The sequence below is a fragment of the Motacilla alba genome, chromosome 1 (genome assembly GCF_015832195.1).
Source record: "Motacilla alba alba isolate MOTALB_02 chromosome 1, Motacilla_alba_V1.0_pri, whole genome shotgun sequence".
Classification (NCBI taxonomy): Eukaryota; Metazoa; Chordata; class Aves; order Passeriformes; family Motacillidae; genus Motacilla; species Motacilla alba.
Window position 1 is genome coordinate 59,874,847 of NC_052016.1, and position 20,887 is coordinate 59,895,733.

Genomic DNA, 20,887 nt, shown 5'->3' on the forward strand with positions numbered 1-20,887 from the left:
GGAGAAAAGACTGAATCCTTTCACTACATCCTCCTTTCAGGCAGTAGCCGAGAGTGATAAGACCTCCCCTGAGTCTTCTCCTTTCCAGGCTAAACACTCCCATCTCCCTCAGCTGCTCCTCACAGGACTTGTGCTCCAGATCTTTCACCAGCTTCTCTTCCCTTCTTTGGACATCATTGCTGTGCTTTCCCACCTCCTGGAAATTGAAAGTATCAGAAAGCTGACTGTGTTCTAATGTGGAGGCTTCTTTCCCTTTTCTACTGAACATCTTACCCTGTGAGTAGCAGATGTAAAGATTTGGTGAGTGAGGGACTTTGGATTTCAAGTGAGGTGAGCAAGGTGCTACAGCACCAGAGAGGGGCAATATCAACGTCATCCCTGTCATCCTCTCTTTGATTATTTTTGTGTACTTCATTTTTATTAAACCAGGATAAGATTTATAGATCTTCTCCTAGTGACAAGCAAGACTACTGCTTTCATGCAATTGTAAAATGCATAGTGTTTCTTCTCATGGGATTCAAAGCCTTTCACATCCTATAGTTCCACCCATAGTGTGTAGAAGCAGAGCAGAGTTACTTCTTGACAGACATTTGTACTCATTTTGGAAAAGGACAGTTATGCCAACCATTTGTTACTTTGGTTGATTTGAGAATTCTTTTTGTCCCTTGGGGGCAAAGCAGATGGAAATCTGAACAAAACCTGGAACACTTCATCAAAAAAGCACGTAAAGATACATATCTGAAACAAATACAGCAAATATTTGGACCATCCAATTTATCTGCTCTGTTTGCTGCTGCCTGCTTGTTTGCCCATCCTTCTAGACATGTGAAAGGGCTCATTTTTCTTCTTTATGCTCCCTGCTTCACGGGCTGAAATATGGCTGAAAATCACCAATGTATTACATCCCCTTTCTGATTCTTGCTACAGTTTATAACAATACACCACTGAAGAGCATAAAACACCAAGTCATAAGGAGCATATATTGTCAGACACTTTTGAACAGTAATTTGTGTGTGTGTGTTGAACCATTCATTACAAAAGAAGTATTGGGGGTGCCTACTGCTCATGGGAGAGGTTGTTTCCAGGTAATATACGGCACTGAGGGACATGGTTAAGTGTTGGACTTGGGAGTGCTGGGTTTACAGCTGGATTCTGGGTTCTTAAAGATCTTTTTCAATCTAAATGATTCTATGATTCATTTTAGGCTGCTTTACAGAAGAAACAAGGTTTAGGCCAACATCCTTTCTTTAATACTTGTGTGCCTACACTCTCTACTTTTCTCACCTTCAGCCAATTCTGACACAGTGAGAAAGGTCTCACAGTTCCTCAAAGTTTCATGAATAGGGACAACTGCACAGAAAAATACTAAGCATTTCCTGGCAGAAGGAAAGGTCCAGCTTTAGGAGGTTTTTCCTTGTCTAATACTGATCATGAGGATCCCAAGCCCTCCAAACAGGCCATTTTTGAGTGGTGATATTATGAAACTACCACAAAGCCAATTGCTTCACATAAATATGTAACAAACAAACCTGAGATATTCCAATGCTCATGTAAAGATTTGCTAATATTCTTCTTTTTCTAAAGCCCTGTCCAAATTGAGGAAATTGAATGCTACCTAAATATTAAGAGTATTGTCCTTGGCTAACATTGCCTCTGACAATATTTAACGAAAGAACAAACATTAGCTAATATTTTTGAAGTATGTTTTCTCTTCCTAGTCCAGAAAACACCTAAATATTCTATCCTATCCTATCGAGGGGTTAGTACAATGCCTTCAGTTGAATAACAGTTTTAAAATTTGTCATTTTCAGCCAAACTGAAGCAAGTAGTAAAGAGAGGCAGATTTTTTGCAGTGTTTGGGCTTCTTTGCAGATATTAATAACTTGGATGACAATACAATCTATTTCTACATTAGCAGATATAAGTATTTTGCACCAAAAATATGCTGTTTGGCAGATCTTTTAACTATGAGTCAGACAGACAATTGTAACCCTACATCAACAATGTCTGTCAGGGCTGTCTGTTTTGGAAAGACAGTCTTTTTGAGAAGTGTTATGCAAGTTTCTCAGATGGTGAAAATCATCAGAGTCCCCCAAGCTGTCAGAGAGCTATAAACAATTCAAGTCGTAGTTCAGCTTCTCAGCAAAGCCCAAATCACTTCCTTTAACACATGTACCAGTACTGAAGGCCTCACAAATCAAATCAGTGTTGCTACATAAAATGTTAGAGCTCAGAGCAGTTGGCCTAGTTCAAGATGTCACAACAGCAGCCGCACGGGCTGTCAGATAATCTACAATTAGCCCAGAAGATCAGTAGGTGAAATAAAATTAGCATCCAGCTTGCCAGTGGGCTACTCAGATCTGCATACAGTAAATTATATTTTCCACTCCTGTTGAAACCCATTAAGTTACCTATTGAGATTGCAAGACTATTCATTCCTATTTCTGCTCCATCAATAAAGGCAACCAAGCCTAGGAAATCATACACATGACCAGATGAAAAATTTCTCAGCTCTGTGGACCAGTTTCCAAATGTCCACCATCCATGTGGCACCTGAGGCACTCACATCACATGTGGTCATATCCACTACAGATATTTACACATAAGTGCCTGAATCTGAATTACTCCCTTTAAACTAAATCAAAAGCTGTGCTCATAATGGAGACAAAATTGAGAAGCTCCCTTTGGAATGACAAAACTTCCAGTGTATCTGAGGTATGTGTGGGTAGAAAATTGCAAGAGAAGATTTAAATACTTGCTAAAACAAGGATGGTAATGAGAGAATAGCCAGAATAAAGTTAACAGAAGATTCCCCGGTGCCCTCTGAAAACATTTGAGGAAATATGAAAGGCTGGAGGTATGTGCAGAACATGAACAAGAACTGCCATTTCACAGAATATCAAATGGAGTTCCATCATGGGGAGGCAGAAAAAATCAAGGCAGCAGTGGGTGAAGGCACTTACACTGTCATGTAGTAGTTAATTAGGACAAAAGGTCAGAGACAGCATGGGTGTGTTTTGTGTAGTAGTAATGAAGACAGAACAAAGAGAATTAAGTTATGCACAGGCTAAAGTAACAAGTGTTTATGCCAGTGATCTTCCCTTGGTCTGTCCTTTCTTGGATGAATATACTAGAAGAATTAAGAATCCTGTTGTGGCAGTCAGGCTGTAGGCAGCCTGTGGGAGCAAGAGCAAATACGAATCACACAGCCAGTACTTCTTACATAGCAAGATGGGATTTCATGTTAGCACTAACATTCATGCAGTATTATAAGACCACAGTCCTCTCCAAAGTGCTATGACCTATCACAGGTGCATGGTTATGACCCAGCACAGAAATGGAACATCCAGCTAGGATATACTATATCTAAGCTACTGCTGAGACTTCTGGGAAAAAAATGAATTTAAAGGAAGAATACATGAAAGAGATGAGGGAGTTTTGCAGGTCAGAAGTGTGATGTGATTAGGTTATTGTGTTTGACAGCACAGCAGCACTAAAAAAAGCTATAGCAGCAAAATCTCTGTTAAGAAAAGGAATTAAGTAGAGACAGAAAAAGGAGCAGAGGTACAGGGCCAAACATAGTGCTCATCCATTCAAATGTCTATTGCTTAGTGGATGTATATTAGGCAGGACAGGATATGGATTGCCTTATCTGTTTTTTTTTCCCTCCTAATAGAGTAGAGTGAAAATTCACTCACAGGTGAGTGAATTTTAATTTTAAGGGGGCTTCCATGAAAGCCACATCTACCTTCCTGGCAAGTGGTGAGCCAGTGGCCAAGGATGTTGAAATATCTCTATTGTCATGTAACAAAAGTTGGCCTTAAATTGCAAGAAAATTGTTAGTAAAAGAGCACTTGTGACCATCTCCAGGCTTATGTCTCACACTGTGTTCTTGAAGGTTGTTCTACAAGACTTAAGTGAAGTCTTACTTGACTGTTCTTCTGAGGTGTGGTTTCAATAATGCTGTTATCTTTATTTTAACAGCTTTGCTATACACCAAATATTGCTTGCTATATAAAAACCTTTGGCTAATGCACAGATCCTTCACAACTCAGAGTACCTGACTGCCACTAGATCAATCATGCTATTGTATGTGCGGTCTTTTCTTCAAGCTTTATTAATTTACCAATAATTTCTCTGATAAGGTATTTTAATAAAGCAAAAAAAAAATGTTGTCAGTGTTTTTCAGGAATATCCTGGGTTTTGTGGATCTGTTTGATTTCTGGAGCAAATGTCAGATGAAAACTCATGAACCTCTATTCAAAAAAGCACCAGCTTCTTTGAATGATAAACAGGCTTAAGCTTTTCTGATAGCTGTATTTTGAACATTGTTTCCCATAGCAGATGTTAGAACATAAGTCATGAAAACTGTACAGTCTAAACAATCAGATTGTTTTTCTAAATTGTGTGTAAGAGTTTGGGAATGGGATGAAGATGAGCATTTTAAAGGCAAAAAGCAGAAATAATGAAAATAATGATTCACAGGACAGGAAAAAATATATATTTGCTTATAAAAAAGAGGCAACCAGCTGTGAAAAATGGACAGCTGACCTAACTCTTTGAAAACTGTAAGTTCAAGTTCTTCAACTGAACACTTGATAGAGGAATGAGAATTATTAGGATAGATCCTATTATGCCTGGAAATCAAAATAAAGGGGAGAGGATTATTTTGTGTGGACTGAGGCAACAGCCAGCCATCATTCTGTCTAGTACTGGTTAACTTTAGCATACTTGATCCAATAGCTGCCAACCGTGAACAGAAAAGAAAAAGGGCAAGATCCTGTTTTAACAGGATAACTCTAGAATGCAAGCAAATAGCACAGGTTGTAAAAAACCCCCAAAAAACCTCAAAAAACCAAAAAAAACCCCACCACCCCCCCCAAAAGAAACCCCACTCCCCCCCAAAAAAAAAACCAAAACAAAAAAAAAAACCCAAAAAATAACCAAAACAAAAAGAAATTAAAACTTTAAAATCCAGCTACTACATTGTGCACCATTAAAATTCCTTCCCCCTCTGGCTTTCCCCCCCCAGCTGGGATAATTTTGACATGAGCAGCTCTGAAGCCATATATGGAGCTCTGAAGACAGATCCCCAGACCCAGTTTCTGAGCCATGGACAAGGATAGTTTATCTTCAAGCAGCTGTAATGGATTGTACCCCGAGCCATCTGCTGGTGTTCAGTTCATCAGCAGCTCACTAACAGAATTACTATCAAAGAAATCTGTAATTGGTGACCATTTAATACACCACATTGAAAACTGTGGTAGGTCAGCTCTTGTTTCAGAACTAGTTTATCCAACCCTGTAAGAAAAGCAGTAAGACAGCTGAACACAAAGCTGAGCCAGTCAGCCTCCCCTATGAACCCAGAAACAGCAGCTCTTGGTGAGTGATCTCATCAATTGTAAGATTAAAATAATTCATACTCCTTAGGGTCTGTATACAACTGGCAAGAATAATTTCCTTCCATAACCTGTATTCAGCAACAATCATAACTTGTGAGAAGAAATCCTGGCCTACCTTACAAAAGAAATAAACAGATGAACGGAGTTGTTTGGAATTAAGAGAAAAAATGTGTTGTTTTTTTTTTTTAAATCAAGAACTAAGAACTAAATGTCAAACTCTTTTTTTTTTTTTATTGAATCCCAGAGGTATTTCTGCCTCTGGTATGTGTCTCTGTAGCATTCTCCTGCTATGGCCACCTACACAGTTCTGTCATCCTCATTTTTCCATCTCTTTATATTCCACCTCTGAGGGAGGCTCTGCAAGCCATTAGGCAGCAGCTCAGCTCAAACTTGCAAATGTTAGACATGCTGAGAGGACACAGGTAGGAGGAAGGAAGACAGAAGGAAAACAGTCCCATGAGAGACGCCTCATTACAATAACACCTGAAAGCCTTTCTCCTAAGGACTTTGCTGTTTCTTTCCTACTCCTTGTAGCATGCTAGCATTTCAAATGCCACTGAATGCTCCTGGAGACCAACCAAAGCTGTTGGACCTTAAAGAAGATGCTGCATTATTGCTGGCTGTTTCCTGGGATCTCTGACATCCAGATGGACCCTGACACTGCAGGAGAGATGGGAAGGACTGGGTTTGGTTTTGATTACCACCCTGATGGTGCCTTCCTGACAAACAGGAGCAGCAGCAACATCCCAGCTCTTGAGCTGGCACTTGATAGTATCCCTCCCTGTACAGACTGAGTGATTCTTTCTTAGGACCCTGGCTCTTATTTTCTTAGGCTTTTCTGGGGAACTGCAACCATGTAGCACAGCTGAGACAGCCTTGCTGACACTCAGGCAAGGCACGGCACTCTTCCATCCCACTGGATGGAAGAAAATCAGTCTGGGCCAATATCAGGCCCAGAGACAGCAGTTGAGGCCACATGCTGACCGGCGCTGTCCCATCAAGCCTTCAGTGTTGAGGGGGGCCTTGGAGAGCCAAGCCAGCAGGTCAGGCTCAGCGTCAAGGATGCAGGACAGGAGGCTGGATGCAGGCACAGCTGCTGCACAGCTGGTCCTTGCTCGTGCTGCATCCCTTCAGCTTAAAAGCAGCCCCTCAGGGAGAGAAGCATCACACCTGCCCCACAATGGTTCATGTCTGGGAGGAGGTGACCCTGTGCTCAATTCCACTCAGCTCCCTAATGCTGCCAGAGATACTCCTGGGAGAAGAATGCACTCTGTCCTGACAATGACTGCCTGAGGACATAAATCCCTTTTCTTTTTGGCTAGCTAAAAGGGCAAACATCTGTCTATAACACCAATATGTGTTCTTGCTGCTCTCACTGGCGAGGGATGGTGGGAGGTAGAGACAAAGATCATCACAACACTATAAAAAAATGTCGCTTTTTTCTTCCACACTTGTCCTTAACTCTTCCCTATTCTGAGAGAGAATAGGTCTATGAATCGTCATAAAACCATAGCATCTGCTTTCACTCTTGGTAGGAGGCAACATAAAAAATATTGCAAGACATCCTCAGTTCCATATCCTTTTGCTGTGAAGGGATTTGGATGATTTTTAAAAATAAAAATAAATTGTTTAAAATCCTGGCAGTATTTAAAAGTTGTCTGTTAAAATAAACACAAATCCTGCTGTATGCCACCCTAAGACTGTAATTTCACCATGTGCATTATAATTTTCCTTCTGGTTACACCAGATGCAGAGGAAACCTGGTGTATCTCTATCTCATTTGATAGAGATTAAAGGGGAAAACAAACTTTTTCCTACCTACCTTGCAATAAAAAACCCCACAGAATCATAGAATTGCATAGGTTAGAAAAAACCTCAAAGATCATTGAATCACTGCCATGTTCACCACTAAACCACATCCCCAGGTGCCACATCTACACTTTTTTTGAACATGATTAGGTGATTCCACTACTTCCATGGGGAGCTTGTTCCAAAGCCTGATCACCCTTTACTGTTTCCTTGTGTAAAATAGACAAGACCTTCTTAGAAGTTCTGTTGGATGGAGGATTTAGGAAAAGTTACATGCAAAATCCCAGGGTTACTGATCACTGTAATCCTAAAAACCAATGAGAAGAAGAAAATGTTTTCTATTTAAATTTATCACAGACTACAAGCAATTACTCCCCTGAGAAAGAAGGAAGGAAGTGGCGGAAGGAAGGAAGTGGCGGAAGGAAGGAAGTGGCGGAAGGAAGGAAGGAAGTGGCGGAAGGAAGGAAGTGGCAGAAGGAAGTGGCGGAAGGAAGTGGCGGAAGTGGCGGAAGTGGCGGAAGGGGCGGAAGGGGCGGAAGTGGCGGAAGGAAGGAAGTGGCGGAAGGAAGGAAGTGGCGGAAGGAAGGAAGGAAGGAAGGAAGTGGCGGAAGGAAGGAAGGAAGTGGCGGAAGGAAGGAAGGAAGTGGCGGAAGGAAGGAAGTGGCGGAAGGAAGGAAGGAAGTGGCGGAAGGAAGGAAGTGGCGGAAGGAAGTGGCGGAAGGAAGGAAGTGGCGGAAGGAAGGAAGTGGCGGAAGGAAGGAAGTGGCGGAAGGAAGGAAGTGGCGGAAGGAAGGAAGTGGCGGAAGGAAGGAAGGAAGGAAGGAAGTGGCGGAAGGAAGGAAGGAAGGAAGGAAGGAAGGAAGGAAGGAAGGAAGGAAGGAAGGAAGGAAGGAAGGAAGGAAGGAAGGAAGGAAGTGGCGGAAGGAAGTGGCGGAAGGAAGTGGCGGAAGGAAGTGGCGGAAGGAAGGAAGGAAGGAAGGAAGGAAGGAAGGAAGGAAGGAAGGAAGGAAGGAAGGAAGGAAGGAAGGAAGGAAGTGGCGGAAGTGGCGGAAGTGGCGGAAGTGGCGGAAGTGGCGGAAGTGGCGGAAGGAAGGAAGGAAGGAAGGAAGGAAGGAAGGAAGGAAGGAAGGAAGGAAGGAAGGAAGGAAGGAAGGAAGGAAGGAAGGAAGGAAGGAAGGAAGTGGCGGAAGGAAGGAAGTGGCGGAAGGAAGTGGCGGAAGGAAGGAAGTGGCGGAAGGAAGTGGCGGAAGGAAGGAAGGAAGGAAGTGGCGGAAGGAAGGAAGGAAGGAAGTGGCGGAAGGAAGTGGCGGAAGTGGCGGAAGTGGCGGAAGTGGCGGAAGTGGCGGAAGGAAGGAAGGAAGGAAGGAAGGAAGGAAGGAAGGAAGGAAGGAAGGAAGGAAGGAAGGAAAAGAGAGCATAAGAGAGAGAGAAAGAAAGAAAGGTAGTAATTTTTCAGATATTCTTATTTTCACTTCTTTTGCCTCTGGTCAGACAAAGCAGTGTGGACATCAACATCATCCATGATTAATAAAAAATTGAAACAATTGAATTCACTGAATGCAACCTAATATTTAAACACAGCAAATATCATCATTAGGACTGTGTTTCCTCAAATCTTTTCTTGCTTTATACAGGGCATTGAATTGTCTTTATTTTGTCCTTAGGCTTCTTGGATAAAACATTCCTCTGCCTTTCTGCATTCTCCTAATCACCAGCTTTGCTTTAATATTTAACTCCATATCTCAGCAGTGTCCTGTAGAGAAAGAATGATCTGGAACACTAATGGAAGATGACACCCCTACTTCCCCCCCACCCCGAATATCGACAATTAATCAAATGTTCTCATTAGTCTCAAAGGGGGACTTACAGCACTAAGTTTTAATCCTTGTTTTTAATCCTTTTTATCCTTGTTAAAATATGGTGGCAAACCTCTAAATATACAGGCCTGCTAAACTCTGCTTCCTTGCCCTGAAATATCTTTGAATGGGAGGCATCATTACCTCAGTGAGAGACAGCATTCAGCATAGAACCTGCTATCTCCAGGCTAAAGCCTGGTCTCACAACCATTGCACAATCCAAAAGACTGAGCCCATTCCTCCTCTACTAGGCTATGGAAACAGTAGAATTTTCATTTAGTAGAAGCTTTGGTTTCACATTTTCCTCCTTTGTGAAGAGTTGCATAGGAGTATAGCCATCTCAAAATTCTCCTCCTTTCTCATTGGAGAATACACAGAATGTGACGAATGGAAAACGGCTTTACAGAGAGTTGGTTCCTGTCACCCTGAGAGGCTGTAAAGGTTGCTTCTTTTTAAAGTTAAGATAATCAAGGTCATCAGGGTGGTAAGGGAAAAGGCTGTTGGTCTATTTGCTGCTGCAATCAAAGCTTTAATTTGCAATCAGATCTTCTTAATAGAAATAAAAATGATACTAGATTAGGATAGGTCACAGTGACCGTGTTGCCTGGCTGCTTTTCATCTTGTGTGACTCTGAGCAAATTACTTATCCTCTCACTATCCACCCAGCACTTTGTGATTCCTAATGGGCATTATAACTGCAGCTACAAAAAAGCGACTCCGGCAATCACTTGTGATTTAGTTGGATTTTATTTTCTAAAATATATACATCAGACCTTGGGAACCCTGCCAGCAAACAGATTAATAACTTCATAATCCCAGTCCACTACAGAAAATGTATGATTTTTTTTCAACTCATTTCTGCAGAAGCAGGAATGCACAGCGATGACTTTTCAACTGAGAAAAAACACATGCCCTGAATTTTCCTTATAAGCCTTACTAAAAGTGGGTTGTTTTCTCATAGCAAGTCCTGGAGTTCCACATATGTGGGCTATTTCTGGGCAACAGTAGAGAGATCTTCACAAATAAACACCATTATCCTTAGAGAGGAAAGATTAGGGGAAAAATGCTATGCACTGGAGACAGCACTTCTGCTGACCATTTTTTCTTGTGGAAGTGTGCTTTTGAAGGCTCCTGCTCTGCTCAGTGCAGCTATATAGGTTCCTTCCCAGAGCGACTGATGCTCAGCTAAACATTCCACAGCCACTCCTGTTCTCCTGGAAGGGAAGAGCCTCCTCTGGCAGCCAGCAGGCAGTCACATCAAGCTGCTCCCACTCTGACAAGCCAAGCTGCCTCCAGCTGAGCATGTCATAAGGCAAGATAGGTGTCTGAGAAATCTTCTCCTCTGGAATCACCACTGGAAAAGCATTTCTAGTATGCTTTTGCCTTCAAACTGCATATCTCAAAATAATAAGTGAAGCTAAAATCCAGATGGACATGACAGGATAGAAAAACACCTTTTTGGGGAACATAATATTCATGATATGTTGCATAGAATATGATTCTCTTCCATCTTTGCTTTCTTGCTGTTGAAATGTTATCCCTTTGTGCTCTATAGAATGGAGCTGTCTTTTATTTGGCCCGCAGCTGACCCTTTGGAGGCAATCGTTTTTGTTTTTGTCAGCATTTCTCACTAGGCATTAAGAAAAACAAGGACAAGGACGACTGACTTTAATGTGTGTGTCCTTCGCTTATGCTATGGCAGTCCATGACATAGCTCCTCAATGATTTCTCCATTCTGTTTAGAATACAGATATAGTGAAAAGTATGCATCAGAGATGAATAATAAAAAAAAACAACCAGTCCTTTTCTGAAACAAGCAGTTTCTCTGCATGCTGCTGTGGTCTCTGGCAGCCTGGACGGAGGAGGGCCTGCAAAATGAAATGAATCATCATAATTCTTATATTAAGCATGAGTTCCTATGAGTGAAATATCTTGCTTCGGATGACAGCAGTAAGAAAACAACCCACTTACCCTCCCTTTTTCATCCTCTCCAGAATTCTGTGCCTGGTTCCTTTACTATAGACAGAAAGCTAATCTGCACACAAAGACTCAGAGAAATATAAACTTTTTTTCCTTTTATAGGCATTTTACAATTGCAGAGGTCAGCTAAACATAGTCTCTCCCTGAAGAAAAGTCTGTTCTTTGCCAGAACTGGTGAGTTTGGGCAGAGGGCTGCACCTTCATCCAGCTTAGAGAGCAACTGTTTTTTGTGGAGTGTCTTGCCGAATTGCTATGTTAGCTAACAAGCCTCCTCCCTCTCCTGCCAAGCACTGCTGAGACCTAGGACTGATGAATACAGATAGTTTCTTTCTTTTCCTCTCCCTGCTTTCTGCTTGGTATGCAATTCCTACTCAGAAAGCAGACCATGCTGACATGCTGAGAATCTTGCAGTTTCAGGAGCTCTTATGATGGGAGGAGCAGCAGCTTTCCTCAAGCCTCTAACATGGAGAGGTAATTATCATGCATACCAGGAAGAGCTGTAGGTCTGATTTCCTAGGCACAAATGCAGGCATGATAAATGTACAGCACAAACAAATCAGGACTGACTGCACATGCCTCAAAAATCGTTAATTTTCTCAAAAAGACATGTCTTAGGGGGGATTCAGAAAGATGTGTGACAGACAGAGACACACAGGACTGCATTTATGAGAGCCAGTTTTCAAAACACGACTTTCTTTCCCACCTGCAAAAGAGAGAAATTGTTGAAAAGATTTGCACTTTTTCTCTCTTCACATACATCCAGTTCCTATAAGTAATATTTCTAGTAGGTTACTCAGTTTATATAAGCACAGTACATTTGAAGCAAAAGAACAGGTCTTGAATGACAGAAAACATGTTTCTGTGTTCAACACCCTCATGGTCCTAAGGGCAAAAAAAGTAACCAAATTATTTGTCTTCACTGAGGAACAGTGCTGAGCCTTGCACTTTTTGCACAGCCATCTTCTGTATTATTTATTAATGTTTTTAAAGTTTTTCAGCTCAGCACTGTCACTTCAGCCCTTCCAAAAAATCCAAAAAATTAAAAAAAAATTCCAGTATCAGAGATTCCTCTGCGATGATATCAACCACAAAATTGATTGTCCAGTTACAAATGCACCATTCAAAAAAAAAACCCAAAAAACCAAACAGTTATGAATGCACCATTCATTCGGATACTTTCAATTTGCTCTTAAATCTTCACATTTCATTGAATTTTGGCAATTTCAGTGAAATCTCTGAACAGTGATATATATTTGCAACTCCAAACTGCTCTTTCCTCAGATTTCCTAAGAAAATTTAATCATACCAGTGAGCTACTAGTATCATGGATGTTTCCCTTTGCCAAGAATGAGCATATTCCCATTAACTGCCTTCACCATGAACATCCATGCCAGTGCAGTTCTGGACTATGTTTTGGGCACACTCAGGTCTGAAACAGAAAATAACTTTGCTGACATCAGATTGTTTGGGACCATTATTCCATGAAAAACTTCCAGTGAAATTATAATTTCTGAGGTTATATCCAGATTGTTCTCCTTGTAAAGGACTTGCACCCTGAGTTGAGTATATCTTCCTATTTATGTCCTACCTTACGTTAAATACAGATTTCTAGTATAGCTAGAATTTTTTAGTCTTCTGAATAAAAGGCCACAAAATTTGATGTTATTTGCCATACTACAAGTACTGTAGACATGGAGGCATCTCATGTCATAATACCCCAAAACAGGAACAGAAAGGATCAAGGAAAGTCAATAATATACAATGGAGACCTAGTGTTCTGTAATGAAAATCAATTAAAATCAAGCACACACATGCAAAAGACAGACGAACACAAAAATAGTTGTAGAAATTTACACTTTGTAAGGAAAACATTGTCCATAATTACTTTTAACTGTGAAATAAATCACCACTTAAACCTATTATCCAAATATATCTTTTGGACACTTTAGAGAGTTAATCTGTTTAACATGCAAATCATATGCTCATTATTGGGGTTTGGTGAAGTATGTACATCCATGCTTTTCTACCTTAGAAACAAAAATATAATTTAATATTTATATTAAAGAACATCTTTCTCACAACATTTCCAGTTCTTCTCACAAGAAAAGCAATTATTTTATTTTTCAATAGCCAGAGCTGCAAGTGATATAATTCAATCAATTGCAGGACTACACCAAAGAAGAGAAGTCCAAAAGCACAAGTTACAGTATAAATGTGTTTACAAATACAGTGTAACCCACATGTTACCTGCTTGTATACATGACCAGCTTATTTCTGGATAAATGGTCATTTTAACCAAAATGCAGGTTACATCACTAGGGTATTGGCAAGTTATATAGATGACAGTTGTAGTGAAATGTAGGAAAAAGGAAAGTAAAACATCTTACACCTCACGGGATTTAACAGTGTGAAATATTTTCAATCTTTTTTTCCAAGTCAGTTGTTCATAAATTCAGTTCACATGGTCTTTTTCCATCTCTATATATGGACAAATAATGACAGTCAGAAATGCCACAAACCCATAATAAAATGTGCTCAAGTTTCCCAGCACTCTATATTTTGACATAATTTCTCATAGGATTGCTGTTCCCGCCATCCAAATAATGATGTTTTTCCTCAGCTCAGCAGAGTGATATCCAACAGAGTAGTGCCCGGGATGTAGTGAGCCGAGAATCACACTGATCCTCTCTTGGGAAAGGTTTGAACCCGTCTTTTAGGAAACCATCATTTCAGGTGTGAGCTGACACTTTTCTCCTTTTCCACTTGTAATTTGAAATAAAGGGCTGCATCAAAGAAAAGCAGGACCAGCAGGTCAAAGGAGGTGATTCCTCACCTCTACTCCAATTTAAAGTACTGTTTCCAGATCTGGACACAATGTAAGAAGGACATGGACCTGTTGGAGCAGGGTCAGAGGAGAATCACAGATATGATCAGAGAGCTGGAGTATCTCTCCTAATGAAACAGACTGAGAGAGGTGTGGTGGTTCACCCTGGAAAAGAAAGGGCTCCAGGGAGACCTTACAGAATCTCTTCAGTGTGTGAAGAGCCTGCAAGAGACAGAGAGGGGCTTTTTACTAAGATATGTAGTGATAAGACAAGGGGGAATGTCTTTAAACTAACAGAGAGAAGGTTTAGATTAGATATTAGGAAGAAATTTCTCTACAGTGAGGGTGGTGAGGCACTGGCATACGCACTGCCCAGAGAAGCTGTGGATGCCCCATCCCTGGAAGTGTTCAAAGCCAGGCTGGATGGGACTTTAAGTAACCTGATCTAGCATAAGGTGTCCCTGTCCATAGCAAGGGGCTTGGAACTAAATGATCTTTAAGGTCCCTTTCAACCCAAACCATTCTGTGATTCCATATTTCCAGCAGAAAAAAACCCACTGATTTTCACCCCAATAAAGTGACTCCCTGCAGCTCACAGTCAGGGATTCATGTCCTTGAAAATGCCAGTTTTTAAGGCCATCCATCACAGTGACTTGTCTTGCTGAGGGTGGTGATTGCCAGTATGTTGAACAGGGTTTTTGTGGATCCCATCCTCAAACCTTGGAACAGACATCCTTGGAGGGATCCCCTGAGCTTGCTAAGACAAGAATCAATGAAATAAACCAGCAATGCAGCTCTAAATTCCATTTATATACATGGGGCATGTTCAGTGTCCAGGACTGTGCTGTTTTAAATGTATCTCTTTACAAAATAGCCACCTGAAAAAAATTTATATAAAATTTGTATGCCCATTAATTCTTAGAGAGAAAAATAATTGTGAAAACCTGCATGAACACTAACTTATGAAAGTTAATTTCTCACAAGACCTGACATAATTTTTTAAAAATACTGGTGTTAATTTTAGCACAGAATAATTCAGAAAAAACTATCAAGAACACAAAAAAAAATCTTAATTCATTGCTTGCTTATGGATAACCTTGTCACGTAGGATTTCTTACAGTATGGAAAATACATGGTGTACTTAATTTCAAGAAAATTTATTTGTTCTGTGATCTGACATGGTGATATTCAAAAGTCAGCTGTGTGGGGTGAGCTGATCAAATGCTGGTGATTTCCTTGTTGTTTCCAACTTCTTATTACAGAAAGGTAAAATTTATTAAATAAACTGCATAAGTATTCTCTGTGGATAAAAATGCATTAAAATTTCTGCCTTAAGACATCTGGTCCAAATTAAGAATAATTTTAAAATCCATTGATTTCTTATGAAGAGTCATTTTGCAAATGATTTTGATCTGGATCATAGATTTAAAAGGCAGAAGGCCGAATATAATAGTTTAAACTGATTTTCTATCATAAAATACAAACTTTTCTCCCAGTGAATACAGGGAGCTTTGATTGAAAGAAAACTAATACTTTTAAAAGCCTAGACCATGCTAATCTAATGATTTCTTGTGCTAATGTACTGCAACTCTCAATAAATATTTCCAGGGTCTAATTACTCATGAAGATGTTATTTCCAGTTTAAACCTACCACAGTTTTATTTCCAGCCATTTGACCTAAATTTTGTTGTGATCTTCAAGATCAAGATTGAGCTTTCAGTACATTTTTGCAAAAACTTGTGCAGTTGAAAACTTGTAAGTAAACATAACCAAAGACATCTTTGTTAAATTTATTGAAAACATAAATGTGGGTTGTTGTCTTATAGAATTCTCCTACCATTGTTATCATATTAATCTAATTTTTCAGACTGTTTATACACCAATGCACCAATCTTATTATTTCTTTTGTCTTTCTTCTTCAACATTGTTTTGAAACAGTTTATATACTTCAATGTAGAATTTTGGCATTGGATGTATTTTTCATTTTTGTTGTAGTGGAGCCAATGTAAAATGTAATCTTCTGCTAACACTTATCTAAGGAACCAGCTGCTTTATTAGGCAATGCAAATCCTAAAATGCAGCTTACTATTCTGCCATTCTAACTAGTTAAATATGTAAATACAGAAACTCCTAAAAACACAGACCTGAAATATTATTGCCATCCTGAGAATAATTTAATCTAAAACTGTCTCCCGCCTCTTCTGTCTTGCCATTGTGCCAATTATAATATTTATACAATTTTAAATTTTAGATCCATTCTCCTTTTTTTATATCAGACTTTTTCAAAATTATAAAAAAACTACTTAGCAAGTTCTCCTGAGTAATTAAAAAAGAAAAAAAAAAAAAAAAAGATGGGAGGATTCAAACTTTTTTCAGCTCAGTTTCTCTTTTTATTATCCTATGTTTCTTATGGTTTTTTTCTTTCTTTATAACCAGCCTATTGTTTTTCTCATTCAGTCTTTTTTATTTATCTTGCATCAACAGTTAAAAAAATTCAATAGCCCTTTATTAATTCAGCAGAAATATTTACTCCTTTAAAAGAAAAATTCTCTTATCCTGTGTGCACTGCATCAAAGCTTCGGTTCTGTTCATTTTGAAGACATGACATTTCTTGATAATCTTTACATTATACTTAGTTTGTGGTGACATTTTGAAGTACTCATTATCCTGTCTGACGTCTTGACAGCACTAGCCTTTAAATTGGCTTCAGCTTTGGTATAAAATTGTAGCTAAATATTCAAGAGGGTAACTTTGGTACATGCTGAAAGTTTAATAGACCTACAAAGTTAATTCATTAGAATTACATGCATATGAAGGACACAGTTCCTCTGCCAAAGCTTTTTTCCTATTTTCAAATAGCAACCATTGAAATTACATTGGGATTTCATCCATTACAATCTCATACGTACTGTGAAAAACTCAATTTTTGTTCCTTACTTCAACAAAGATTTTTGTGTATGACTTGCACATAATTCTCATTACCTTGGCACATTAAACTCTCAGGATTTTATTTACTTATTTAACAATCTGCTAGCAAAACTAGTTCTCTAACTTCTATAACTCACTAGAATGAGATAAAAACATCAAAGGTACTAGAGGATAAAACCCCATAAACCTGGTTTCCTATGAATACTAAAGGCAGATGGACATTCAAAAGGACTGGCTCTCACCTGCAAAAATTACACCAATTGTGTTGAATTGAAGAGGCACTAAAAGTTCTTACAGGTACACTAATTTTTCAGCTGCTTTAGGCTCTCAGAACCGTGTCAGAAGTGTAAACGTCTGGCCCAATATGTAACAGTCACTCTCCAGCAGATTTCCTTCTGGAAGTGGAAGTTAGCCACACTGAGAGCCAGCCCACAGCTCGTCACTGTCCTTTCTTCTGTCATTATCCTCCAGTTCATTCAGTTCCCAAGAAGAGCAGATGAAGTGACAGAGGATACTGGGAGTTATTCTTCCACCTCCACACTGGGCACAAATACTCTGACCTTTCACCAGAGAAAACAAAAAGATATTTTGGTTTCTCAGGTGGAGAGAAAACAGCAAGGGAATATTATATCTTACTGAAGATTTTTGATGGAATATTCTTCAGTAAGATATAAAATCTACTTTAAGCTTAATATTAGAAAATAAGACTGCAATGAATTCATAATTCTCAGGATGATTTTTTATGAGAATGACTTTATTTGACAGAGAAGAATACAAAATTATTAATAAAACACCTTTGGCAGGGAAAAGTAATAATTCCAGAGTATAAAATTTCTTTTCATCAGGTGTTTGTTTAATCACAGGGTTTGGCTGCAGCAGAAGAAAGCACTGATGATATAATTTGATACTTTTCTTCTCTAATCTTATCTCTGTTGAAATAAAGATGATTTGATATTCAGATTTTAACTGAAATGTCTCTAACACAGGATGTTTTATAGATAGGCATTTTCATTAACCGTGATGGCCTTGTTCTCAATTTATGGCAGCATGAGCTAAACCCAAAGATCTTCTAACTTGAAAGAATGACAGTAAAAACTTTGAAAACTGCAAATACCATGATATCCTTTCAGAATACAGAACTTATTCTGAACCCTAAGAAACTCCTCCCTTTTAATTCTCTGTCATTGGAACACAACTTGACGTTCCCATCCCTCCTTTTTTTCTACCTTTTCATCTTTTCTTTCCATTTAAGGACTGCTCTTCACCCAGAGGGTGGTTGGGCACTGGAACAGCTCCCCAGGGCAGTGGTTGCAGCCCCAGCCTGACAGAGTTCAGGAAGTGTTTGGAAAAAGTGACACTTGGGTGTCTGTGCAGACACATGTCCTGTGCAGGGCCAGGGGCTGGACTCGATCCTGGTGCGTCCCTTCCAACTCGGCATAATCTTTGATTCTGTGAGCCTCTTCTAAAGTACACTCTCTATAATATTACCTTTCTTCCTCTCAGAGACTGCCACTGCCCATTCTGACCCATAGGGTTCAAAATCCTCAGTTGTGCTGTATTACAGGGGGAACTTGTTGCAGTGTAACCCTTCATTGGTCTACCCACCCTTTTCTGCCAAATCTTGGGTTTCTGTGTACATATTTATGCAGATTGAAAAGAAGCCGGATATAGTTGGAGCACCTTCACTATTTTAATACAATATAGAACAATATCGTGTCACTAAAGAAAGCATATCTCTTTTCATTCAAAACTAAATCATGTTCTGAATATGTTCACTAAAAATCAAGTGAAATTAAATTTTTGCTATATTTCCATTACATTTATGTTTATTTATATTCTTTTTCCCCTTACATAAAGGAAAAAATTATTTTAGAGAACAGAAATTTTGCTGACAACTGGTTATTCAGTTTCCCCCCATTTCTTTATCTTTTCACATCATGAATATTTCTAGCACTGTCTTCAACACATTCCTCTCACAAGTACTGTCAGTCTGATTTAAGAAAAGAAGGCTCTGTTCAACTCCATCGCCCAGAATTACACCAAGCTCTTTTACACCACAAAATACACTCTGTGGGATTCATAAACTCACAGAATGGTTTGGTTTGGAAAGGACCTTAAAGATCATAGGCCAGGTTGCTCAAAGCCCCATGCCCAGACTAGCATTGAGCATTTCCAGGGATGGGGCATCCACAGCTTTTCTGAACAACCTGTTCCAGTGTCTCACCATCCTCACAGTAAAAAGGTTCTTCCTGATATCTAATCTAAACCCACCCTCTGATTGCAGCTGTTTAATCTTGTAGCAGAGAGCAAGCATTTACGTGCAAGACTACAACAAATACCTTAATATTATATCCAAGATCATAATATTATGTGCACCCCATGTTTATGTGACTTTGTGTGAAAGTTTGCTTAATAAGGAAGGACAGACAGATAAACAGCAGCTTCTAAAAAAAGTCCATATTGAGAAGCCCCTTCTGCAGTGTCATCCTTCCAACCCCCAGGCAGGGCAGAAATTTTTTACCAGAAATGGGGGAAAGGGAGGCAGGATATAACTTATAGATAATAGTGCTCTCCTTTTTTTTTCCCTCTCTCTCTAAGAATTTAAAAAGCCTAATTTTGGACTGTCAGGAACATACTGTTACAATACTGAATCTCTTGCAAAGTTTTAATTCTTTATTAAGCATAAGAATAGAAATAAGGAAAATGCAAATCAAGACAATTCAATAAAGGAAGACAAAGAGAGGCCAAGGAGGCAAAATGGTATGGATTGTTCTCATCTGGTCCCATCAGTGCTTTTGACAGCAGTGTAGTTCTATTTAAAACTACAAATAATTTACCTTGTCAACAAAGATATATTTTTCTCCTTTAGACACACAAAGAAACAAAAAGGTAAGTCAAAGAGCTTATTTTTGAGTGCTAGACATACTACTACATATTTTTTACTGCTCATTTAAAACAATGCCTTTCTCCTATTTAATCCTATTAGATCACCCTGTTGATTCATAACCCCTTCCCTTTCAGACACTCATTCCTTTAGTGAGACCAGTAACTTTCCTTTTATTGAATCATGCCTTCTATTTGACTAATGCAAACCTTTCAGAGAGACATCTAGCTTTGATTTAAAAATAGCAGAAGATATGCCATTTCCCTTACAAAAACTCCCCAGGCTTAATCACTGTCATTGTCTGAAATTCTGTCTCCTGCTTTCAGCTGTCAGCTGCTAAATTATGGAGGCATTCAAGATGGTAGTCCATGTACCCCAGAGAAGCAGCCTCTTGCTGGGCTGTGTCTCCAGAGAGAGGAACCTCATGGGGGTAATTCAGAGCACCAGAAGTTTGCCTTCTGCTCTGATTGTCCCCATGAGCATACTATACAGATGGGAGAAAAAAAGCTTTTAGAAGCAAGGCATATTTCACACCCATATATTTTTCCATGGAGGTACATTACATGTACTGTGTAATCAGGCTTTTTTTAATTCCCTTTTTAATGAGAAAAATAGTTGAACTGCTTAAGCATAACTTCTCTCTCACCAATCCAGGACCCATTTATTTGGATTTTCATTAGAATTTTTAATTTGTCTGGTACAAGAAAAACACATGTTATTGGGTTATCTTATTATTTCATTTAAATGAGGAATCATCATATTTGTACAAAGAGGCGACTTTATTCTTCTTATTGTAGTGCTACTTGCAATCTCCTTATCTAAACATTTGAGACCCAAAGGCCAATTTTCTTGTTTAGGTGCTTTCATTTTTCCCCAGATGCACAGTGAGGTCAAAATTACTTTTTTACTCTGGTAATATTGAATTTCCTTCAGAGAGGCAAGGCACAGTCAGAGGTGACATCATGAAATCACTTACTTTGAGGGCAAAGGGATTGCTTGAGCTTACATCATACAACACAAATCTATTGTTTTTGAAAATATTCTTCATTCCTACATCTTTTGCATGCCTGCTGTAATGTCTAACTCATCTTCCAGTTAAGATTTTCCCCATATGTAATCTCCACATTCAACGAGGTGCAACTATTTCTTGTTTCACATTTGCTGTACATTGAGGACAATGCAACAACACCTTCTCCTTTTTATC